The 24,432-nt window shown below is 39.3% G+C and overlaps 1 long non-coding RNA gene across 2 annotated transcripts in view; it reads left to right on the top strand.

Annotated features, from left to right (window-relative positions):
- Positions 1 to 23,496, top strand: part of LOC138793683 (uncharacterized) — a 29,243-nt gene extending 5,747 nt beyond the window's left edge. The window contains exons 2-5 of one of the 2 annotated variants that reach the window (XR_011363316.1): positions 2,332 to 2,456; positions 17,820 to 17,856; positions 20,988 to 21,061; positions 23,307 to 23,496. This is a non-coding gene — a long non-coding RNA (uncharacterized lncRNA). Of the gene's footprint in view, positions 1 to 2,331; positions 2,457 to 17,819; positions 17,857 to 20,987; positions 21,111 to 23,306 lie in introns of both variants that reach the window. The other variant, XR_011363315.1, reaches the window with a different exon arrangement.
- The last annotated feature ends 936 nt before the right edge of the window (positions 23,497 to 24,432 follow it).

Genomic DNA, 24,432 nt, shown 5'->3' with positions numbered 1-24,432 from the left:
CTAGGGGCAACTAAGACCATTCTATATTACACCAGTTTGAGAAATCTCCCCCTATGTGTATTGGGCGGCCATCATACCCCTAGTAACATTGTTGCTTGCCTCCATCTGTGATGGCCCTGTCACCACCCACCAATCATTTGTGACATTACCTCTTATTTTGGGCCATAAAGAAGGCTCATCAACCATTGATCCTGATACTGAGAATAGTAGTATTATTCCTGTGCCATAGTTATGTGCACTGCTATGCTACAAACATCCTACAAACTAAAGTCTTCCAGTAGGGACATCACCAATGTAATTTAATTATGGGGAAAATTATTTGTTTTGCTGTCTTTCAAATAACCCAGGTATGGACAAACATTACCAGTGAAGAACCTGAAAAGCTTGGGTTACAGTACCGGTAGTTCATACACTTTTTACAGTACAATATATTGCGCAAACAGCATGCACATAACACCAATACTAACTAGCCCCTGCTCAGGACAGATGCACAGATATTCAGCGCATAGGTGGCCCTGTCATTTTTGCTTAATAATTTGTGACAGGAATGAGATATCTTTAATTTTGATAACATTCTCTGATTTAGTATCATGAATTGGGTGTTTTGACATATTTATATCGCATGTTGTATGTATTGATTATTGGCTTGTTACAATGTATAATTTGTGATCTAATCTCCTAGTATTATGACATAGCAGAGCTATAATTTTGGATTATAAAGATACAGTTGGAAATTAATGATGGGTGTAGTATAAAACTGATAGCAGGTTGGAATTTCAAGTGGTGCCTTGTTATTTCAACCATGGCTTTAACCCAAGTGATTGTCATCACTACATTTTTGATTATAGTATATCTTTAGAAGTCATTAAAGATTAGGTAATGTATTTCTGGCTGCTGTTCTTCCATCAGACTCTAAATTATAAATTAGTCAAAACTTATGGATGTGTCCACCCTTCCCTTCCCTAGAATTTAGTTCAGGATCCCAGTTTCTCATGATACAGATTCAATAACATATTGTGACATACTAGCAAAACCCTCGAAAGGATGAAATAACATTACCATCATTGGGTGGCCACACATAGACACCTAAAACATAAATCACCTTACAGAGTATCAATGATTCATGTTTTTGTTCTAAGCTGTTCATCTCATAATACACATCTTAGGAAATGTTAAACCAGAGTGAAAGGAAATTTTCATATCTGTACTCCTATAAAGTTTTTTTTCTTTGTCATCCAACGTTTTATCCTTCATTTGTTAGACATAGCATTAGTTTGTAAAAGAGATAGTTAACAGAGATATGGAGAAGGAAATGATCCTTTTCTCCTTGCCAGTTAGTTGAATGAATCCACTTAGTCACAGCTTTACCCATGAAGAAATAAAAGGAATACTTAAAAGGGCAAACTACTAAAAAGGGTCAGGATATTAGAGGAGTGACTAATTTAAAATTTCAATTTGCTATGTTTGTGAATTTTTAACACAAAATTTGTGAACTTCATGAATTGAACTTAAAGGGGTTATCCAGTGCTATAAAAACATTGCCACTTTCTTCCAGAGACAGCCCCACTCTTGTCTCCAGCGTAGGCGGGGTTTTGTTGCTCAGTTCCATTGAATTTAATGGAGCTTAATTGCAAACCGCACCTGAACTGGAGACCAGAGTCGTGTTGTCTCTGAAAGAAAGTGGCCATGTTTTTGTAGCACTAGATAACCCCTTTTACTAATCTATACATACCTGTCCGTGTTGCCCCAGTGTCTTCTTCCATGTTTTCAGCCAAATTCTGACTAAGGGACAGCAGCACAGCCACTGACTGGCTGAGCAGGTTATCACTCTCAAGACACAAAGTGACAGCCCGCTCAGCCAATCACTGGCCGTGGTGCTGATAACCTGCTCAGCCAGTCAGTGATTGGCTGAGCGAGCTATCACTATTGTGTTAGCCAATCACTGGTTGTGATGCTCTCCCTTAGTCACTGATTACTTGAGCAGGCGGCTGAAGACATGGAAGATGACACTGGGGGAGTGTGGACAGGTGGATTAACCTTTTTTTTTTTTTTTGCTAATTTTGATAACAAATTTATCAATAGTTCGTTTTCTCAACAAAATAAAATGTTTGCTAAATGTGCTTTGCTCATCTCTAGTCAGGATGCTTTAGCAAGTGAAAGCAGGATTGAGGGGTATAGTGACATCCAACATTATGTGGCTATAGAGAATGATTCTCCCTATGTCATCCATGTTGGCATGCGTCCTGTATATCAGTATGAAGTTGATTATTTATTCAAGTGTACAGCTCAATATATTGTATTGTTTGACATACTGACATTTTCTTGTTACAGGATATGAATATGTGACACTTCTATATGACCACATTGTGAAAAGTTCTAAACTGCATACAAGCTTCTGGAAGAATCACAAATCACAATGTTTGATTTTCTGTTAACTTTCAGCCGCAATGTCACAGGTGAGGATGAAATAACACAGCTGACAATTCTAAACATCTCTAGGTTTAAAAGAAAAAGCTATGAGGAAAATGTATTCATAATAAGCATGTTCAGACAGATGTATAAAGGTCACTAAATCAATAGGAATAGTAAATCCAGCTGTAAACCATTGCAATAGAATCAGGCAGTAAAAGGAGAAGAAAAGTTACATGAATTACAATTGTAATAGATTAAGCACCACAATACAATATTACTCACAGTATTTACAGTCCAATAAAATATATGGCTTTCCTATTTGGCCTGCACATTATCTTTGTCAGGACATGTCAAACACATTTAAAGGAAGCAATGGAAAAGATCACCATTCACTCAGATCTGTGACTCCTGTTAATCAGAATTTCTCCAGAACCAGGGGTATATCTATATTAGTTCAAAGGGTTGCATCTCTGCCACATAAGAAGACACAGGTTTTACAAATGTCACATGGTAGATGGGCTTATAAATGGGAATGAATAGGTCAAAAGTTTGTTCATTTAAAAAAAAAACATCTGAAGCACATGTGGTCAAATTAAAATAAAAATGGCCCGTCGCATACTTATTGCCAGCGACGTTATGCATGCGGTCCTACCAAATATCTGTAATTTTTTTTCTTCATTTATTATTTGCATGGAGGGATATAGGGATTTTGGGGGAGATTTATCAAACATGGTGTAAAGTGAAACTGGCTCTGTTGCCCCTAGCAACCAATCAGATTCCACCTTTCATTCCTCACAAATGAAAAGTGGAATCTGATTGGTTGCTAGGGGCAACTGAGCCAGTTTCACTTTACACCTTGTTTGATAAATACCCCCCTTTGTGTTTATTTCACTGTACTTTTTTTTTTTTTTTACATATTATTTTACTGTCCCACATTGGGACTTCACTGTCGGGTTGCCTGATGACAAGCATAATACATTGCAGTGTATTATACCTGTCACAGGTATAGCCTTAGGGCAGAGTCTAATTGGCTTCTGTAGCTACCAAGGAGGCCGCTAGTTGTCATAGCTACCACTGGGACTCTGCGATCACTTTGAAGGGCTCAGATGGGGAATTCTCCCTCTTATCTTTATAGATGCTGAAGCATCTATAGGGTTAACTGCAGGGATCCGAGTGTGGCTTGGGTTTCTGCAGTTGCATCGGGTGCCCACCTATCACTGATAGCCACTCAGCACAGGCAAAGCTTCTGTATCATCACGGTCAAATATGGTATGTCAGCTCAACCATATGCACTGTCCCTGGCTGGAAAACAGATGTATGTCATAAACCACCAGGCACACAACTATAATAAAAGTATATAAACATCATTTTTATTAGTATATTACTAGAAACAAAAAGCAACCCTACCCAAGTCCCCAAAAAACATTAAAAACACTTAAAATACTCAAAGAAATATCCAGGAGCGACCCATAAACAATACATGGGATCCCTACCTCCCCACACTCAGCTCAAAATACATGAACACACACTCTACCAGATAAATATAAATAATGTAAAAAACACAAAGATGAAACAGATCACAATGTACCAAAGTGCAAGTGCAAGAGGTCTACAAAATACAATATACAATGTGAAAAAATATGAATTAAAGGTATATGTCAAAGTGACTAACTAAACCAGAGTACACAAAATGAGATGTCACCAAATAGAGTGTGGTCAGCTGAGTGGGGTCCAAAGCCCCCTATGCGTTACAACCCGAACCCGGAACTTCGTCAGGGGTACGCTCTGGTTGTCTAGGGTTGCTTCTATATCCAAAACAATAAATTATAATACTGTACACATGGACATATTAACTTACAAGTGGAGGAGAGTCTAAATCCGCGTACCTGCAGGTCCGTACACACTAAAGATGGTGCCCGTGGCGTGCTCACATCTGCTCTGCTCATGCGCCAGTATCAAGCAGTCTCGCCAGCACCAAAGATGGCCGTGTGATGCCAGGCTTAGCTATGTGCACGCGTCAAACGCGTTCTTCAATACATAGTATCTCACCAATACCACATATGGCCGCGTGATGCCAGGCTTAGCTATGTGCATGCGCCAAACACGTTTTACAATACATGGCCCCTCATTCGTCACCAAGATGGCGTCCATACCCATCATAGACACTCCGCGCATGCGGGCATATCACATTTGATAACAAGACCTTACTACATATAAAAGATGAATATAACCACATTAGAACAGCATATCGGCGCAGAGAAGTTACTCATACTGTGTCATTAATCAATCTATGAAATAGCCAAAGTATAATTGGTTGAATCTACACTTATGCGCAATGTCAGCCCCAAAGGACATAGTTCACTTGTAGAAAAGCAGCTACACATACACTTATCAGGAACCTAGACATGATCTACACAAGTATCTCCCATAGAGACTATACACCAACAATAATAGGCATTGATATGCCAATCGCTGCATTACAACAAGGCATCTAGAAAGATCCCCATACACACTGTTCAATGTGTCCTGATGGAAAGATTAATATCCTGTATGTACACATCTAATCAGGATCTACATCAATAACTGGTGTGGAGAATCTGCATCATAAATAGTAGACGACTGTACAAGGATCTATACGTTATAACATCACCCGCTTGCGCTTTTCTGGGTGGAACACCATATACACACATTGTGACCTGAGGGGTAAAGTCAGAATTGCGACGCCTATGACAAAAAAATAAAGTTCTTTTAGCATAGAGCTGTCAGTTTTGACAGCGGCATTTAAAAGTATAATTAGCGGGTGCAGCTATCGGGCCGCCCCTTGCTAAAAGCCACGGCCCTGGGCTACACATGGTACCCGGGATCAGAAGGCAGGGGGGTCACCGTGTGGCCCCCCTCTGAACGCCCTGAAGCGGGAAGGGGTTAAAACAACGGGAAGGGGTTAAAACAACGGCCATTATTAATGATCAATATAAAAAAAAAACCCGCATGTTATTTGCCCATATTTTTATGTTGTGGAAACACAGCCTTAAGGTGCCTTTACACCTACCAAATCCGCAGTGGATTTGCAGCATAATCCGCTGTGGATCCAGTGTCATTCAACAATATTGACAATACATACTCGCAGCGGGACTGATATCCCACTGTGAGTATGTAAATTAACCCCCCAGCGGCCGGAGCATAACACTGACAGCGGCCGGAACGTACTGACAGAGGCACCCATCCTCCTGCACAGACCGATCGCGCAGGCTCCCCTCCGCTGTGCTGCTGCTGTTGCTGGGCATGGCTCTCTCCTCACGGCTCGGGACGTTAAGAGCCGTGCCCGACAGCAGCAGCACTATGGAGGGGAGCCTGCACGATCGGTCTGTGCAGGAGGATGGGTGCCTCTGGCAGTATGCTCAGGCCGCTGTAGGGTTAATTTACATACTCACAGCGGGATGTCAATCCCGCTGCGAGTATGTATTGTCAATAGGGTTAAATGACACTTGATCTGCATCGTATTTTGCTGCAAATTCGCAGCGTGAAATCCGCTGCGGATCCGGTACATGTGAAGGTACCCTAAAAGTAGAAATTAAGCATTAATAGGTTGTTCATGCTTTGAGGATAAGCTGGTACTAGACATAATGGGTTGGATTTCTCATGCAGCCCAGCAGGTGCAGATGACACACACAAAAAAAAAAAAAAAAAACTATTGCTCAAGCATTTGTAAATTTTGTTGCCATTTGCAGAATTCAGAAGCCATAACGTAGTATTTGATGGTGGGGTTATAAAGCAGACAGTGACAGTGCCTTAAACTATAATTTGTTTTAGCTGAGGACAATTGTTTTTTTTTCCAGCTGCGCAAACAGGTGAGAAAAACAGCCTCTTTATTTTATTTTTTTGCAAAAGCAGGTGGTAAATAATGAGCATGTTAATTTTTTGGATGATCGGAATCAGTTTCCATTGCTATTCTATACATTGTGTACACTGCTGACTAATTCCCCTTTGACTTCAATGAAGCACATTTATATATTCAAAATATGCCTGTATTTTTACCTCACATTTACAGCTGTTGTCTGATATTATTTTACAGTGTGTGAACATAGCCTAAATGGAAATTAAATGGATAAGAGTTAAATGACAAATTATTTGTATTTAAGTAGTTTAAGGCTGCAAGCATATGTTTAGTTACTTAAAGGAAAAGATTCATTGAAGATTAATGTCTTAGGTAACCTTACGTTTACTAATGTAAATTCCAGTGAAAGTGTGTGTCTGATCACTGTCATTTAGAAGGTCCTGACCAGGGGACAGGCTGACAAGCTTCATCATGATGTTTGAGTGCTACGTGAAACTTAATGTAAAGCAGACATATATTTTTCTTGATTTGCTTTAGTTTATTTGTTATTTGTTAGTTTAGATTTATTATTTTTATACATTAAATATATTCCACATTAACAAAAGGAACTCCCCACAAAATATTAGCAAAATGAAGCACAATGAGGAAGCCTGTCGGTGACTGAAATCACAAAGAAATATAACGCACAGAGCTGAAACTATAATGCTGAGCACTGCTGTAAAGTTTTACAGTTCTGTCTGAAATGGAGGGCAGAACAGGACAACTGGGTGAGGTGTGAGAAAGCATATAACACATAGTGGAATTCAGTCTACTGAAAGTATAGGCCCACGCCCAGGCTAGTACACCCATGATACTCATGACAAATCTTTATCAGCCAGTTAACACAAATCAGCTGTTTATACAGCACGTTGCGTATGCTTCCTGTATGACCTGTACCAAAACGGACAGCCCATTTGCTTTTATTGTTCATGCTATTCCTGCTGCCGTCACAGGTAGAGAATGACAGCTGCCATAACACAGAAGGAATGATTACAGAAAGTATCATTCACATTCTTCTCTAACCTGCTCTACTGGTTACAGGAACTGATTACTTTGCAGATTCTGGAGTTTTCACTTTAGCATCTAGGTTTATCATCCGGCTGCATTGTATTGTATGAAACAGCATATTCTCTGTTTGTTAGTAACCCTTGTTTGTTAGATTTGGCACAGGGGTGGACATTACATATAAAACTTAATTCAAAGAATTGTGTGAATGTATGGTTAGTTTGTAGTTGTGCTTGTTTGCCTATTGTAGCCAATGCAGAGTAAACTATAGATGTTCTCAATTTATAAATGAAATTTTATAACAATACTATAAACAATTCAATAGTCACACAGACTCTGTATTATCATTTGTACAAAATCAAAAACCATGCTGTCCAGACAGGGGCGGTCTTGGTATTTCTGGGGCCCCAAGCGAAGTTATGTGTGGGGCCCCCCCCTCGACACACGTTCCAAAACAATAGACCGCTGTGTGTTGCCCCCAGTAGTATATACCCCTTGTGCGCTACCGCCAGTAGTATATAGACCCCTGTGTGTTCCCCGTTATATATAGCCCCCCCCGTGTGCTCCCCCAGAAGTATATAGACCTCCTGTGTGCTGCCCCAGTTGTATATAGACCCCCTGTGTGCTGCCACCAGTTGTATATACCCCTGTGTGCTCCCCCACTAGTATATAGGCCCCCTGTGTGCTCCCCCACTTGGATATAGACCTCCTGTGTGCTCCCCCACTTGGATATAGACCCCTGTGTGCTCCTCCAGTAGTATATAAACCCCCTGTGTGGTTCCCCCGGTAGTATATAGACCCCCTGTGTGCCCCACCAGTATTATATAGACCCATTTTGTGCTGCCCCAGTTGTATACAGACCCCTGTGTGCTCCCCCAGTTATATATAGACCACCCGTGTGCCTCACAAGTAGTATATAGACCCCCTGTATGTTCCCCCAGTAGTATATAGACCCCCTATGTGCCCCACCAGTAGTATATAGACCCCTGTGTGCTCCCCCAGTAGTATATAGCCCCCCCCTGTGTGTTCTCCCACTTGGATATAGATCTCCTGTGTGCTCTCCAAGTTGTATATAGACCCCATTCTGCTGTCCCAGTAGTATATAGACCCCTCTGTGAAGCCCCAGTAGTCTATAGCCCCCCTGTGTGCTCCCCCTGTTATATAGCCCCCCTGTGTGCTCCCCCTAATTATATAGACCCCCGATGTGCGCTCCCCAGTTAAACAGACCCCTGTGTGCTCCCCCTTCCATATAGTATATAACACAATAAAACAAACACTTATACTCACCTAGGTCCGGGCGTCTCCTCTTCTCTTCACTCTTGTGGCCACAGGAAGGGTTTTCCCTGCGATCACAAGAGGCCGCACTCGCCTTGTCCTGGCGCCGTTGCTCCAGTGATGTCACTGGAGCGCCGGCACCACAAGGACAAAGCTGCCCTTTCTGCGGCCACAAGAGTGACTGACAGGAAGGGGGCCAATGTCTCCCGCCCTGTCAGTGCTGCTGCATGTAACTATGAGCGCTCATTACGAGTGCTCATAGTTACAGTTCAGATGGCAGCAGCAAGCGCGGCAGCGGCCCTGTCCAGCGGTCTTGAGCACAAGAGGGGGACGTGGGGGCCCCCCTGGATGTTGGGGGCCCCAAGCGATCGCTTGGGGTGCTTGGTGCCAAAGACCGCCACTGTGTCCAGAGGACTGTGATGAGGACTAACACTTAGCACAGAGATGCATATGGGTTAGATTTGCTGCAAATATTTTTGTTGAAAATCTGACCTTCGATCCACAGGGAAATCCACCCCCCAAAAAATTGGACCAACTAGTTCAATTTGGCTCCAGCATTGATAAGTTATCATACGTGACTGTGAAAGCCTGTGATTGCCTGCAGATTGGATTGGTGATTTCCATTAAAGTCAATGGGGAAACTCTGCAACAAATTTATGTTCGTTCGGCTGCTAAAATTGACTTGATTTGGGTTTAAATATCTGTATCAATTTCTATCTTATGCTGCGTTTACACTGAACGATTATTTCGCGAATTTTCGCAATAATTATCGCATTTGAACGATAATCGTTCTGTGTAAACACAGCAAACGATCAAGGAATGAGCGAAAAATTGTTCATTTTGATCGTTATTGCGATCGTTTTTAAGATCGCTTAAGCCCATCTTTTACATAGGGTAAATCGGTGAAAGACTGTTTACACAAAGCGATCTGCGAATTTTCAGCGAACGACTATTTAAGAACATGTTAAAAGATCAAAATGAACGATTTCTCGCTTGTCGTTTCATCGTTTGTTGTGTTTACACGGAACGATTATTGCTCAAATGCAATCATTTATGCAAAAATTTGAACGATAATCGTTCCTGTAAACGCAGCATAATAGTGATGTGTAGCTGACAGCTGATGACTGGGTATAAAAACAAATAATATTTATACGTACCTAACAGAGCTCCCTGGTGTACAGTACTTTCTGCTTCTTCCTGATTTGCCAAGCTCACCACAGTTGATAGTCTGAGTGGCCTGTCATTTCAAAGACAGCTTCAGACCTGCCAGCAGCGGCTGCCATGAGGGGGGTGAAGACAGCACGACTCCGTGGAGCGCAGACAGGTAACTTAAATTTTATTATTTTACACTTTCAAAGCAAGGGCTGCACAGACATTGATAATCACATATCATTGGGGGAACCCACTAAAATCATACAGAAAAGTTTCAGTATGCAACTCTCCTGACACTCCTTTGTTTCTGGATGAAATACAATATTCATCACTGATGAGACTATATTAATCTATGAGTTGTCAGATCTTTAATTACAAAGCACACACACCCTGCTGGACTGTCGATACGAGACACAACACAGGAAATTTAGCAATAAAGTTTTGGCCTTTCATGAGGAGCTTGTATGTCATGGTGGATGGACTTCAGAATAGTCTGACCATAATTCTATGAAGCACCAAAATGTAAATGACTATAAGTAGTAATAAAATGTATGTGGCTGTGACGGTAGATGAAGAAACCTTTACTCTAAAATAAGCATAGTTCATATATAAGGGTTCTGTACAATAGTTTATCCTTATCTAGATATTGATTTATAATGAAACCTATACCAATAAATATGTAAGCCCTATTTCCAAATAATTATTATATCTCAAAATACACTGCATAATACAGTTCTGCACTTACTAACAGCATCTTACAAGGGGGAAAAAAACTATACATACCAGCACCACATAGACTGTATCTACTTTAGATACCAATATAACCAATATTCCTCCCATTTAGTGGTAGATACTAGTATTATATAGGTGCACTGCAGTTTGTATAACTTACATCCAGTGACACACATTTAATTTCTTTTCTGATTGGAGGTGTTCTCTTTCTGTCTTCTTCACCATCTGATGACCATGATGATTTCCAACTGTGACTCGACTTTGAAGAGTGTGGTGCCCCTATTAATGTGCCGTATGCTGTAGTAAAAAGGCTCTTACTAATAATGGACCCACCAGTGCACCCTCTCATTAACAATGCAGAACTGCACGCCCAACACTGATTGATAATGCCCCCAGTGCCCCTTGGAATGGCCTTACTGTGCCCTCATACAATTTAAATACCCCTTGTACTCCGATGCAGTAATAATGTCCCACCTACTAATAGTTCCTCATACTGACATAATGCCCCATGCCTCCATATTGTTATAATACCCCCTGTTCCCTCAATAGTATTAATGCCCCCACTGTGCCCTATAAATTATTAATTCCCCCACTATGCCCCTGTGCCATCGTATGGTAATAATGCCCCCTGTGATTCCATATGTTAATTATGTCCCTGCACCTTCACATAATAATGCACCGGTTCCCCATATAGTATTAATAAACCTTGTGCCTTCATATAGTGATAATAACTCTCCTAAGCTCTCCATACCTCATGCAGTAATAATGTCCCTCTGGGCCTCCATACAGTTATTCTAACCCCATGGTTTTCATAATGCATAGAGCACTGACCTATTTTCTGGCCTCCAGCCTGTGAGACACAGAGTGGCAGGATACCCAGGCGTCCGTCATGACATTATATCATTGTACTTGCATTCCAGCTGCTCACAGGTTGGAAGCCTGAGGTTCCTGCAGTCTGTGAGTGAATGGCAAAGCAGGTAACTTAAAGTTCTCTGCTCCTCTGTTCTACTTCCTTGTACCTGGAGATGCAGTGAAGGGAGACAGCGGCCCAGAAAAACGAATATTTTATTAGTAGAAATAAAATATAGGGTGTTTTTCATAAAGAAATAAGACACAAATAACTGTATCTACTGGGCTCTTGTTACATTAGGTGTTCCAGAAAGTGTATTTAAATTTCTCTTTCAGTTTATTATTTTTATGTACATTTGCTAGTTAAATTTAGTTTTTCTAGTGTGTCATAGTTCTTATTTACATCTGACAGACTTTAGTCTGCTTTAACTTACATTTCTTCCTTTGATGTTCCCAGAGAGCATCAATTAATGGTTGAATGTTTGAGAGCTATTCAGCTTTATCTTTCATCAAAAAATTCAACATTACAGTAGATACACAATGCAAAATCACTTTTATTGCGAGATGTAATGATTTAGCTTCTCCAAACACAAGCACCTGGATTGCGTCTTTTTCTCCCCTAGGTCTAGAGCTCCTAAATCCTTCTTCTGAATGCCTGCTTGGAGAATTGTAAATTGAGAATTAAGACACAAGGTGAACAGGAAGTGGTGTCAGCAGGAATTCTTATTTTCACAGGAAATACTTGTTAGCTAAAATAATCTCCATAGTACAGTTTATTTTTAAGGTCAGAGTACACGATTATAAGGATGTAAAGAGGGTGAACATTAAACAGAAAGAGAAAAGCTAGATATTCTCACGGACATAGTCTACTTCCACAATATTACAGTAGAACACTCCTTTAAGTTCTGGTTTATATATATATATATATATATATATATATATATATATATATATATATGTAAACAATACATGTATATAACAATATGGGGCTCCAAGATGGGATCAGATAAGGGTTTGCTAGTTTAGTAGGTGACCACACACACGCAGGTCACCAGAAGGTATGTGTTAAATGTATTTATAGGAATTTCATAATTATCTATATATCGTGGATTTTAAACCAGTCACAGAGCCGTTATTTCCCTCAGGCCCCATACACACAAATGGGCAATAGCTCAGCACAATTGGAACTGCATGGAGCTGTAATACAACAGAATCCCGATTGGACCGGCTTCTGGCTCCAAACAAAAACACCTGAGTCAGTGAGCAGAGAAACAGCTGAAGGGAGATGCTAACAGTGTGGTTCAAGAAGTGGGCCTAGGGATATAATGTATGATAAATGTCTTTCCTCAAGAGACTCTTTAACCTTGGACAAGGTACAGAGGCTGCTTCACCTTCTGACCTTCTGACCCATTGTCAGAAACAGAAAGGGCTTGTTTAACTGTTAACATAAATCACTTAAACTGTTAACATAAATCTTTGGATATAAGATCTAAATTGTCATCTAGAGACAGGAACAGGTGTGCTTATGGTGGCCTACACTTTCATTCACTGCACAATGTTTTTGTAGGCTTTAGGACATTCGAACATACCCACATTAAAGCTCTCCTTTCAATGTTTATAAAATTACATTTTATATTCTGCTATGTTAGGCTATGTTCACACTGCGTATGAATCCGTCCATAGATCGTACGCCGCTGTACATGTGCGGCTGAAACTACGGGCGTGGGAAAAATAGACATGCGGCCGGATGAACCGCAAACATACGGCCGTAGTAAAGTTATGCTTCCCTAGCTTGTTTCGAAGCGATCTGAGGCAGGTCATTTACTTGGAAATCTTCGCCCAGCCCCATAAACCACACAGAACCTTTTGGATCGAAAAATCAAGTTCAATTTGGCTGAAATAAGTACTTCGTACGGGACCGCATGGAAACAATGGTCTTGTTCAATTTTCACGGCGCCGTATACGATCCGGCCGTAAGCTCATACGTAGTGTGCACTGTGCGGGCGTATATCGTATACTTTCAAGCGAACGCATCAACCTCAAAACTACCTGCGTATATTCGCGGTTCGCACTACGGACGGATTCATACGCAGTGTGAACATAGCCTAAAGTTACATGAATCTTTGCATTTTGGTACACCTACCAATGAAGACTTCTTTTTTTTTTTTTTAAATAGGTGGGTATAATTTTATATTCCCTTAAAGGGAACCTGTCAACAAGACAATGTTATGTAATCTTTCATCATCATGTTATAGAGCAAGAAGAACTGAGCAGGTTGATATATTCCTTGTGGGAAAAGAGTCAGTATAACTTATAATTCATTGATGGAATTTCCTGATGTTGCTGGGCTAAGGAGTCCTCTGGATAGTGTCACTCAATGGACTGGACTCTTTAGCATGGAAACATCAGAGATTTAAGTCAATATATTACCAGTTATACTGAATCTTTTCTATATATATATATATATATATATATATATATATATATACATATATATATATATATCAATTTACTTAGCTTCTTCTGCTCTATAACATGATCCTAATAGCTTAAGTAGCTATTTTAATGGTGACAGGCTCCCTTTAATCACTTAAAGGGGTACTCCGGGCTGGGGGGCTATTTTTTCCTATGGCAGGGGAGGAGGTGGATGAGGGCAATGATGTCCCCTTACCCCCCCCCCCCCCCCCGGTTGCAGTGGAGTGTCCCGGATCGCGCCTTTCCGATCTGCGCTGCCCGACCGCTTCTTGGTCTCTGCAGGGGTTTGAGACGTCATTTTTAAACATTGAGGCTAGGAAAACTGTAATAAGGGAGTAGTCTTCCACAGCTCTATAGTGGCAGGAGAATCTGGCTCTGTAATCTAACTCTCTGAGAAATCCTGCAGTATCATATGCTTCCCCCATACCCAGTCAGAGAATGCTTGAAAACCTAATACTTAATACATTAAGCATAAATGCAATGAATTGTGTTCCTGTAATCATAAAGTGTGCTGTGTATTAGTATTTTGCAGTTACTAAGAATTTTTGCTACTATAGTGAAAGGATGTAAACTCAATTGCTTAACAGTTACATGTGAATATTCAGAAAGGACCCCTTACAAATTATATTACAATGGAAGAGTTTTCATCCTGTACATGCCTCCATTTTTTTCTTTTTAGCGGGATATTACCGAGGCCAGAGCATTATGAATGTCAGAAAAAGAAATAATATACTCCAGATTTTTGGCACATTATTAAATCCAACGCCTTTAAAAAGTATTATATTTGTCTGCATCATATTAACAATAGTTTATTATTTCATGTAATGTAATTGGTAGAACAATAGCGATACACAACTGTGTCTCATTTTGAGAACATAAACCCAATATGATAAACAAGTTAGAAACTTACAATTACAGTTTCAAATCTACATTTATTTTAAGTATATTGTTGCTTAAGAGTTTCTGAAGTCTTAAGAGTTTGTTAGATTTTTGTGTGAATCTGGTAGGGACAAGAACTAAATCAAACAAGTATTTGAACCTACGTATCTGGTATGATCCTTTTGTGCAGCAATCACTGCATCTAAAAATTTCTGGCATTTGTTGATTGGTCCTCGGCCTGAATATTTTGGGGTATCATATGTCAGAAAACATGGTGAATTGTTTAGGATTCCTTTCAGTGCCTATTCTGGTTTCTTAAGATTGTATATTAACACAAATAACACATGTATAAGAAATGATAAATCCCCCACCCCATGTTTTTAGATGTATTGTAAAACAGCATATTCATACTATATAACATTTTTTGTTGGAGGTTGGAGGTCTCAGCGTGGCAACAAGAGGCAGTAGACTCACTGTATTATGGCAACCACCATGTATTGGTAGATTACCTAAAAAAAAAAAATTTAGACGATTAACCCCTTCACATCAGCAATACGTAGCTATACGTTCCTGCTGCACATAACAAGTGCAGCAGGAGCGTATAAGCACTTTCCTGACACTGAAGGGGTTTGATGTGTGCGAGACCGCTGCAATGAGAGCAGTCCCGCACACATCAGTGTCTGGAGGGCCAAGGTAATGAGAGTCAGCTGCGATCCTGCAGCTGCATCTCATTAATCCCTTAAACACCACAATCTATAGCTATTGCGACGTTTAAGGTACTCAGTGACAGAACAAGCATCTGTCACTGAGTTATCGGGACTCCCGAAGCCATGCTGTGGGGGTCCCTATGGCATGTACCGATGGGCGGGGGTAAGCCTCTTACCTCTGTCCTGTGGGTTCGGCATTCTATGCATAGAGTCTGCTCCCAGGCAGGCTCTATGCATAGACTGCCGATAACACTGATCTATGCTATGCTAATGATTGCATGTTTTACTGTGAAAAAAGTGTAAAAAAAAGTGTAATAAAAGCCCATTATAAAAATATTTTTAAAAATAAAATAAACATTATATATCGTAGTGTGCAAAGCTGTCCGATCTATTAAGATATTACATTATTGTACCCGCACGGTGAGTGGCGGGGAAAAAAATACCAGGATTGCTGATTTTTTAAAATAAAAAATCTGATTTTTTTTTTAATATAAAAAGCTATCAGAATTTTTCTGTTACACCAATATGATATTAATAAAAACTAGAGATCATGGTGGAAAAAATGACACCCCAACCAGCCCTGTAGATAGAAAAATTAAAGCGCTATGGCTCTTAGAAGGCAAGGAGAAACTTTGCATTAATTTGACCCGGACTTTTGTGCATCAAAGGGCTCTGTCTTGAAGGGGTTAACAATAAATTATCTTAAAAAACCACTATAGCGGATGACCTGAAATCGTTCACCCAATTACACAGAAAGATGATCGTTACTTATGATGGTTCCTGCAGTCGTCCTGTCATCTCTACTGCGAACGACCGAACAACATGTTATTACACCGAACAATGCACAAACGATTCGCAAATGATCAACGATAAAAATAGGTCCAAATTCTATCAAACGTCTGCTATTACACGATTATCATTCAATTGTGAATGATAATCCAGGATTATCGGAAACATCTGGGTGAATACTCAAAACAGGCAGATTTAAAAAAAAAAAAGTTACATCTAAAAAATATTTGCCCATTGAATACTGGTTCTTAAATAGGACTTGGGTCAAAAATGCAATTATTCACTTAAAAATAGGTTCAAAGTCCTTGATAAATTTCCCCCATTGTTTTTCAATGGCCCATTCACGCATCTGTAGGTGTGTACAGGGCTGTGATCCATGCCGGAAAAAAAAAAAAAAAAAAGACAAGCCCTAGTGCGGACCGAAATTCCTCTACAGACACACTAATAGAACCCTATGGGAATCCATATTTTTTGGGATGTCATCTGCAAAAATAAGGATCCGCAATCTGCAAATAGTAATTTTTGCAAATCAGCAAAAAATTCAGATGCAATACGAATGGAAATTTGCGGATTGCTGATGAAAAATATTACACTGAAATTCGCGGAGTGACTGGACCGTTAAACAAAAATTGTGAATTATCCTGAGCTTCCTCTCATGAAATTCTCATATTTCAGTATCCAACTATGTTAAATTTATCAATAGATGACCAAGAATTTTGAGGGTTTTTTAACTGATCCCTATTTCCTCCAGTATTTTCTTCTTTCTTTCCCTCGCGTTTCATCAGTGATGAGAAACGACAACACGGAAAGGATACATGGCTTAATGTTCAAGAAAGGAAATGAAAATGAGACTTTCCTCATTTTCAGATTAAGTTATAACGGGGAGGAATTTCCCATTGGCCTCTTCTTTCCTCTAAACCTTAAACCAATAGATTAATATGAAACTTTAATAGGTCTCAGCACAATTTCTGTTTGAAATAATCATTGTCCAGACAAGCATATATGGAAGACCCTAATTTAGGAGGTATTAATGGCACAGTCTATAATAGAGACTAGATTCTTACCTTATGACTAATTATAATTATTGAAAAGGGTGATGAGGTTAATGTGATCCAGGGAATTTATCTGACTGCCATTTTGGGGTCAGGGAGGATTTTGTTCCCATGAGGTAACACTGACCTCTATCATCCAGGGATTTTTTGCTTTGACATCATCTGGACCAAGTATAAACTGTGAGATTGTACTTGATGGACAGTATTATTATCAAGTATTATTTCAAGGTGAAACTTATGTGTCTATATGACTGTGGTCATCAATATTGTCAATGCTCAAATGTATATAACAGATTAACATTTTAGCATATACTGTAGTTATAATAATATATTACTTGTCAGTCTGTTAAGACATTGAATTGTTTTCCTGTTATAACCTTAAGTCTTCTTAAGGTCTTATGTGACCTTTAGCTTTTACATGAACTTTTCCATAGACACAAGCTAAATAAAACTCATGTCAATATTTCTTTTTTACTTAAATAGGAACAGAGACGGGGCATAGTTCAGCTGGGTCAAAGTGGCAAGTTCGTCCAGGTGGCCTGTATATATGAACATGACACAAACACACCATTGCAAATGCCTAATTTTTTTTTAACATGAATTCCAATTCTTTTTTAGGTTGATGTGATGTAAGGTGATGTGATCAGTTGTCAAAGTGAGTATACTACCTACACATTTAATTATTTCATCAGATTGTTTGGACAATTTAAAGAAAGTGAATGCAAATGTGACCATCAATTCTGATCAACATCTAATTGGACTCCAATTAATGTTAAGCAGGATTCAAAGAAAACACAATTAAGTGTTTAGCCATGAAGAGCTGTTCTCAATGAGTCCTTAGCCAGCTCATTGAACAACATTTGGGATTTTTTGTCACATGCACATATACACATTTTTTCCTTAATAAATCAATCAAAAAGTTCTCTTTATTTACCCTTAGGACTTGATTTAGGTCAAATTTATATTTGCTTGATATTTGCTGCTATATTGTTGCCTCAATTCAAGTTCTAGTCTGACCTTCTAAAAAGGTCATGTGTAGTACACGTGTTCATTTCGTAAGCTTTGTTTTCATACTACCCTCCAAAACATAGTTATGCTAATTAGACTTTAAGATTGGTTCTGTAATACCTTTTTTTTCCCACAAAAACAAAAAACAAAACTTGATTTAGGTTGCCTCTATTTCAAAGTGTGTGCTTTTTGTGTGTGTCTGATTCAGGCAACAGGTATCAATACATTTTTCCAATTGGCTTAGTTAGAATCCTATTAGAAAGACTGATGGTGGTCCAATCAACAATATAAACCAGTGGCTCGATTGTCACTTAGCCAGAGCTGTAGCTGTTAGTGATGTCTGTGCAGCCCTTGCCCTAAACTGTTCATACATTACCTGTCCATACATTACCATATTTGTGGTCTACTCCTGCCCTCTGCTTGCTCCCTGGCACCGCACTGCAGCTTCTCTACAGGCCGCTCAGCCAATCACTGTCTGTGGCTGTCCTAGACAGTGATAGGCTAAACAACCTGTCAGCTCAGGTCTGCACCTAAAAAAATGATCAGCCGATGATCATTCAAGCTAATCGTTGTCTTTATAACTTGGATTGATAATCATCCGAATTGCCCCATTATTGCTCTGTGTAATAGGGCCCTTAGTTACAAAGTCAGGAATGGAAGAAATGGATTTGAAGGGGTTATCCAGCGTAAAAAAACATGACTACTTTCTTCCAGAAACAGCACAACTCTTATGTCAGGTTTGGGTGGGTTTTGCAACTCGTTCGATTGAAGGGAACAGAGCTTAATTTCAAACCACACGTGAACAGGACACAAGAGTCGTGGTGTCTCTGGAAAAGATTGGCCATGCTTTTATAATGCTGGATAATCCATTTAAAGAGAGGTAAATTCTCAGTCGCTCCTTAATATGTGTCCTCCTTTCATCATCTGTTTCTAACTTTGCATTCAATAATTGCAATTAGAAAATCTGAATGTGTGAACACGTTTAACCCCTAGACGACCCTGGACGTACAGTTATGCCATGGAAGTCTGTCACCAGACAACCCTGGACGTAACTGTACGTCTTGGGTGTTTCTCCAGCTATGGAGCGCGCTCCAGAGCGGAGCGCGCTTCATAGGAGGTGGGGGCCAGCTGCAGTCAGCAGCCGGCACCTCACCGTTAATGACAGGCTACAGCAATCACGCTGCAGCGTGTCATTAACTCCTTAAAGTCCCCTGTCACTTACCAATCGGGACCCCCGCAGTGTGACTGCGGGGGTCCCGATCGCTGTATTGAACAACTGGAGGTCTCTTACCTTCCTCTGTGTGGTCCGATCGGCGATCTGCTCACTGAGCCTGCACAGGCATGGCATAGCAATGATCAGTGAAGAAATCAAACTAATGAATGTAAAAGTCTCCCAAAGGGACTTCAAATGTGTAAAAAAAAAAAAAAAGTTAAAAACACCAATACACTACCCCAAAGCCCCTCCCCCGATAAAGGTTGAAATCACCCCCCTTTCCCATTATATAAATAAAACATATAAAATAAATAATTAAATAAACATATAATATACCGTAGCGTGCGTAATTGTCCGATCTATTAAAACATAACAATCGTCATTGCGAACGGCGTACATGAAAAGAGGGGAAAAAGTGCGCAGATTACCGATTTGATGTTACATTATATATATAAAAAAAATATATAAAAAGTGATCAAAATGTCCGATCTTCACAAATATGAAATTAATAAAAAATAGAGATCATGGCGGAAAAAATTACACCCCATACAGCCCCGTAGATGAAAAAAATAAGACCATTATAAGCGTCACAATAGGCCCATTTTATTAATAATTAATTGCCAAAGAAAAGGATTTCATTAAAAAAAATATATATATATATATATATAACATTAGAGAATCTGTGTAAACCTGCTTATGGTTGTGTTCGGGCTGACCTATAGAATAGTGATATCATGTTGCTTTTACCATATAGTGCATTACGTAGACACAGGAACCCCCCAAACGTTACCATATTGCATTCTTTTTTACGATTTCACCTATTTATATCTTCATAAATAATAATTTTGGAATTCCGTCATACATGTTATGGTAAAAAGAAAGACACCATTACACAGTACACCTATTCCTGTAAAAAAAAAAAAACACTTACATGGCCCTGTAGATAGAAAACTGAAAGTGCTAGAGCTCTTAGAAAGGGAGGAGGGAAAAACAAAAACACTAAGATCAAAATTTGCACGGACCACTGGGTCATTTTGGGCCTGGTCCTCAAAGGGTTAAGGTAAAAAAAAGTTGGCATGCCTGTGTATGTTGGGTATAAGCTATAAAGATTTGCTAATGGATGTGTTGATCTGTGACCAACATGGTGCACTTCTGAACTCTAATGTATATCTAAGCAGTATATCTAAATTCACCAAAGCAGAAGTTTAGTTCAGACATATAGATAACACAATCTAATGTTTACATCAGTGTCTTTTCCAGCATCAGGTTAATAAAACGATAAAACAAGTTTATCTTATAAACAAATCCTGCAGATAACTATGAGACACAGGTTTTTCTTTGGATAACATTATTTAACTTGTAAAAAGATGTGCAAATGAGATAAATCAGCACTGCAAAACAAAACTGTGTGCCTCACACCAATCTCGTATAGGTATGTGATCTTAATATTTAAAGTTCTGCATAAAATATTTTTTTAACAATTCTTATTCGACATCATTAGATACACCTAGCTTATAAGCATATTGAAATCTTTATTTACATCTTAAGCATTTATGGATCCACAGGAGAACAGAGGTCCCACAACTCCCATTAGGCAATTCACAGCCTTCATATTCAATGAAGAGGTGTCCCTACTCATGTGAGTTCATCTTCATTAAAGTGTTTGGGATTTCCATACAGCTGTGCAAGTATGTGATCACTATGTCTATAATTCCTACGGTAGAAAAGTTACTAGAGATGAGCGAACAGGGTTCGGGTTCGAGTCCATCCAAACCCAAACCATCTGCATTTGATTAGCTGGGGCTGCTGAACTTGGATAAAGCTCTAAGGTTATCTGAAAAAGATGGATACAGCCAATGACTATATCCATGTTTTCCACATAGCCTTAGGGCTTTATCCAACTTCAGCAGCCACCGCTAATTAAATGCCAAAAGTTCGGGTTCGGATGGACTCGAGCATGCTCCAGGTTCGCTCATCTCTAAAATTTACCTTTTCTTTGAATTCAATGGCAGAAATGACTGATGTGAACTGAAAAACCGAGGTCACAAAATTTCTGCTTTCCCAGCAGATGACAGACCAACTCAAAACTAGATTGACACACTAAAACAAGAGTCCAGAGAATAGTCAGAAAACAAACCAGCGGTCAGACCCAGATAGCATCACAACAGAACCAGAATCAGAGTTTATACAAGCATTGTCAAACCATGAGTGAATGCCAATGTCCAACACAGCAGGCAAAGTCTAGACAAAAGGGTCAATTCCAATCAGCGAGCCAAATAAACTATATGGGCACAACAATTGTGTTATTTCTCTTGTTATTTCTACTAGGCTACAACTTATAAAGGTAATGTTTTCATGGCAAAAGCCTCTAAATAGCTTATCTGGAGAGCAAAAAAGGCAAAACCACGTCTGCACAAAGGGGGAGATTTATCAAAGGGTGTAAAATTTAGACTGGTGCAAACTGCCTACAGAAACCAATCGCAGCTCAGCTTCCAGCTCTGGTGAAAGGAAAGCGGAGCTGTGATTGGTTGCTGTGGCCAGTTTGCACCAGTCAAAATTTTACACCCTTTGATAAATCTCCCCCAAAATGTCCAATAGCAGCCCAATGTGTGCCTAGCCTTGGTTTATCCCTTGTCATTACATTGACTTATAGGGCCACTTTATATGGTGATTTTGGTGGTTTCGTAACAGGAACTGCCCCCTGGCTTGGTCCTTCCCAGAGGGATATCTGGCTAGTCCTGTGTTTTGAGACTCCACGGGCTCCTCTTTTGCATGTTCATGTTTCCCAGGGGGAAATGCACCTAGGACTTTACTGCATTGAGCGATTTCACTAGCAGCCGGCAGTGTTGTCGTTTGGCTGGTCTCCTTGAGTTCAGCAATCTGTTTCTCCAATGTGTGCCACGGCATTGGTAAAATCGAACAGCTATTAATCAGCTGTCCACAATATAGCTCCTCTTGAGTCAGAAATTATCATCAGAAATTGTCATAGGGAGGCATTGGAGTGCCCGAAAGCAGAAGTAGGACCTTTTCTGCTCTTTGCATAAACCCTTTAACAACTATCAGAAATTAGGTTTGAATGAGCCTTCTGGGAGTTACCTCTATTTTCCCTCCATTTATTGGTTAGGTAAGTTATAGAAATTCTTTCTTTTTTATGAAAATATACATTTCTTCTTCTTAGAGGACAAGTACATATTTGTTATAGGCTTCAATTATCTAAATTATTCACCATCCAAAACCTATGTGTAATGTATTTTTTTTATTACCCGTCACATTTTCTAAAAAGGTATGAGTTTGCATAAATCAAATTATTGTGCTGAAGACAAAGTTCCCAGTAAATATTGTAACCTATTCGGAAACCACTTAAAAGAATATTACAGGATCTATTTTCTTCTCATAAACAAAGCAAATTTCTTAAATTTCTTTGCTTAAAAATGTCATGTTTCAAGAGTGCTTTACGAATTAGGTTTGCAGAGCATATGTAAATACATTAATCCCCATAAGCAATTCCAGCTCCTTTTTACAGAGCATATCTCCTGTGTAGCATATTAAGTTAACGATTCACATAAAATTGACTGTACTTATGAGTTCTGAATACTTTTTATAGTGGATTTGGGAAAAGTACAACATTATGCTATGTAGTATACTTAGCCAATAAAATTTTATATATTCAATGGATCTAACAAGTTTACCATGTTAACTTATTTCTGTATAATGGCTGCTTTCCTGCCCCCTTAAGCTGTGAAAATGCAAATATGGTGCATTTTTAAATACAAGCCATTGCGATTTTATTAGTGCTTTTATCCTCTAATATGCCTTTTGAAAGTAAATCTGCTCATGGAAGACTGACAGATGTTTATATCTTTAATTATATTTTGTTCCTAGAGGTAGACAAAGGAAAGAAACAAGCCTTCAGTACTGTATATTTTTACAAGCTTGACATAGCTTTAGTGACGTGAGCTTTGCTGCTGGGTGATGAGAACGAGAATGTAGCAGACTGACACTGTCTGAAAGAAATAAAACTATGCATACAATTTACATCCAAATTATAAATAAATAATCACATTTGGAACTGAATTTCTCGTTTCTCGTCGTCTGATTTCTCGTTGGTAATTTAATTTTTGCCTGCAATTACACAAAACGATTATCGTTCTTTTCCAAACAATCTAACGATTTTTCGAACTATAATTATCCTGTGTAATATGGCTCTAACTTTTTCCATCAAATACTCTTTTACCTAGTTGGCTCTCAAATGTCCCTTTTGACAAAATTGTTAGTTTTTCTCTGATCAATAGACCACTTTGTCTTTTTCAGGGGCACAACCGGAAACTTAGGGGAAGAAGGGGGAACTCTAAGCTACCTGCTGCTAATCTCCCAAAACATCTAGTGTATTTCCAGTTCCTAATATAATTGCTAGCACTGAGAACCACTGACAATTTTCTTTCTCTTATTTATTAAGGTAGTTAGGCTGAGGAAGAGAGAAGCAGGTGCAGGGCGGGATTCACATTTCTATTAATAGGTTTCTTACTTGGAAAACTCCTTTAACTAAATTAAATGATTACAATATCCAAAAACAATTTTGTCTATCTGTGTACCGTCTCGCTGTAAGGCTGACTGTCCTCATTTTGGGCAAATTTATTATTCTAATGCACATCACTGATTAAATCTGTCCTATTCTCCAATTGAATAATGTGATTCCGAATTCTAACATGTGCCAGAAATCTGTCTGTGTGCCACAATTCTGTCCAGCTGTGGGAAGTGATTACACAACTTTCTATTTGTGGCCTACTGTGGGACAAAAAACTAATACAGAACTGAGGTTTTACTGGATGATGAAAGTGCCTGAAACTTAGGGCACCATTACGCTTTGTGTAATAGTGATGCGCAGCTGATGGCTGATGACAATATAAAGAAAGTAATAAAGTTAATACGTACCTGTTCAGGCTCCCCCGATGTTCCCTGTGCAACACTCTACATACTGTATTGTCAAACATGTTGGAATTTATCATAGCA

This window comes from Dendropsophus ebraccatus, chromosome 5 (genome assembly GCF_027789765.1).
Source record: "Dendropsophus ebraccatus isolate aDenEbr1 chromosome 5, aDenEbr1.pat, whole genome shotgun sequence".
NCBI classification, from domain to species: domain Eukaryota; kingdom Metazoa; phylum Chordata; class Amphibia; order Anura; family Hylidae; genus Dendropsophus; species Dendropsophus ebraccatus.
The sequence above is the reverse complement of the archived record's forward strand: the minus strand, read 5'-3'. Positions and strand labels throughout refer to the sequence as shown.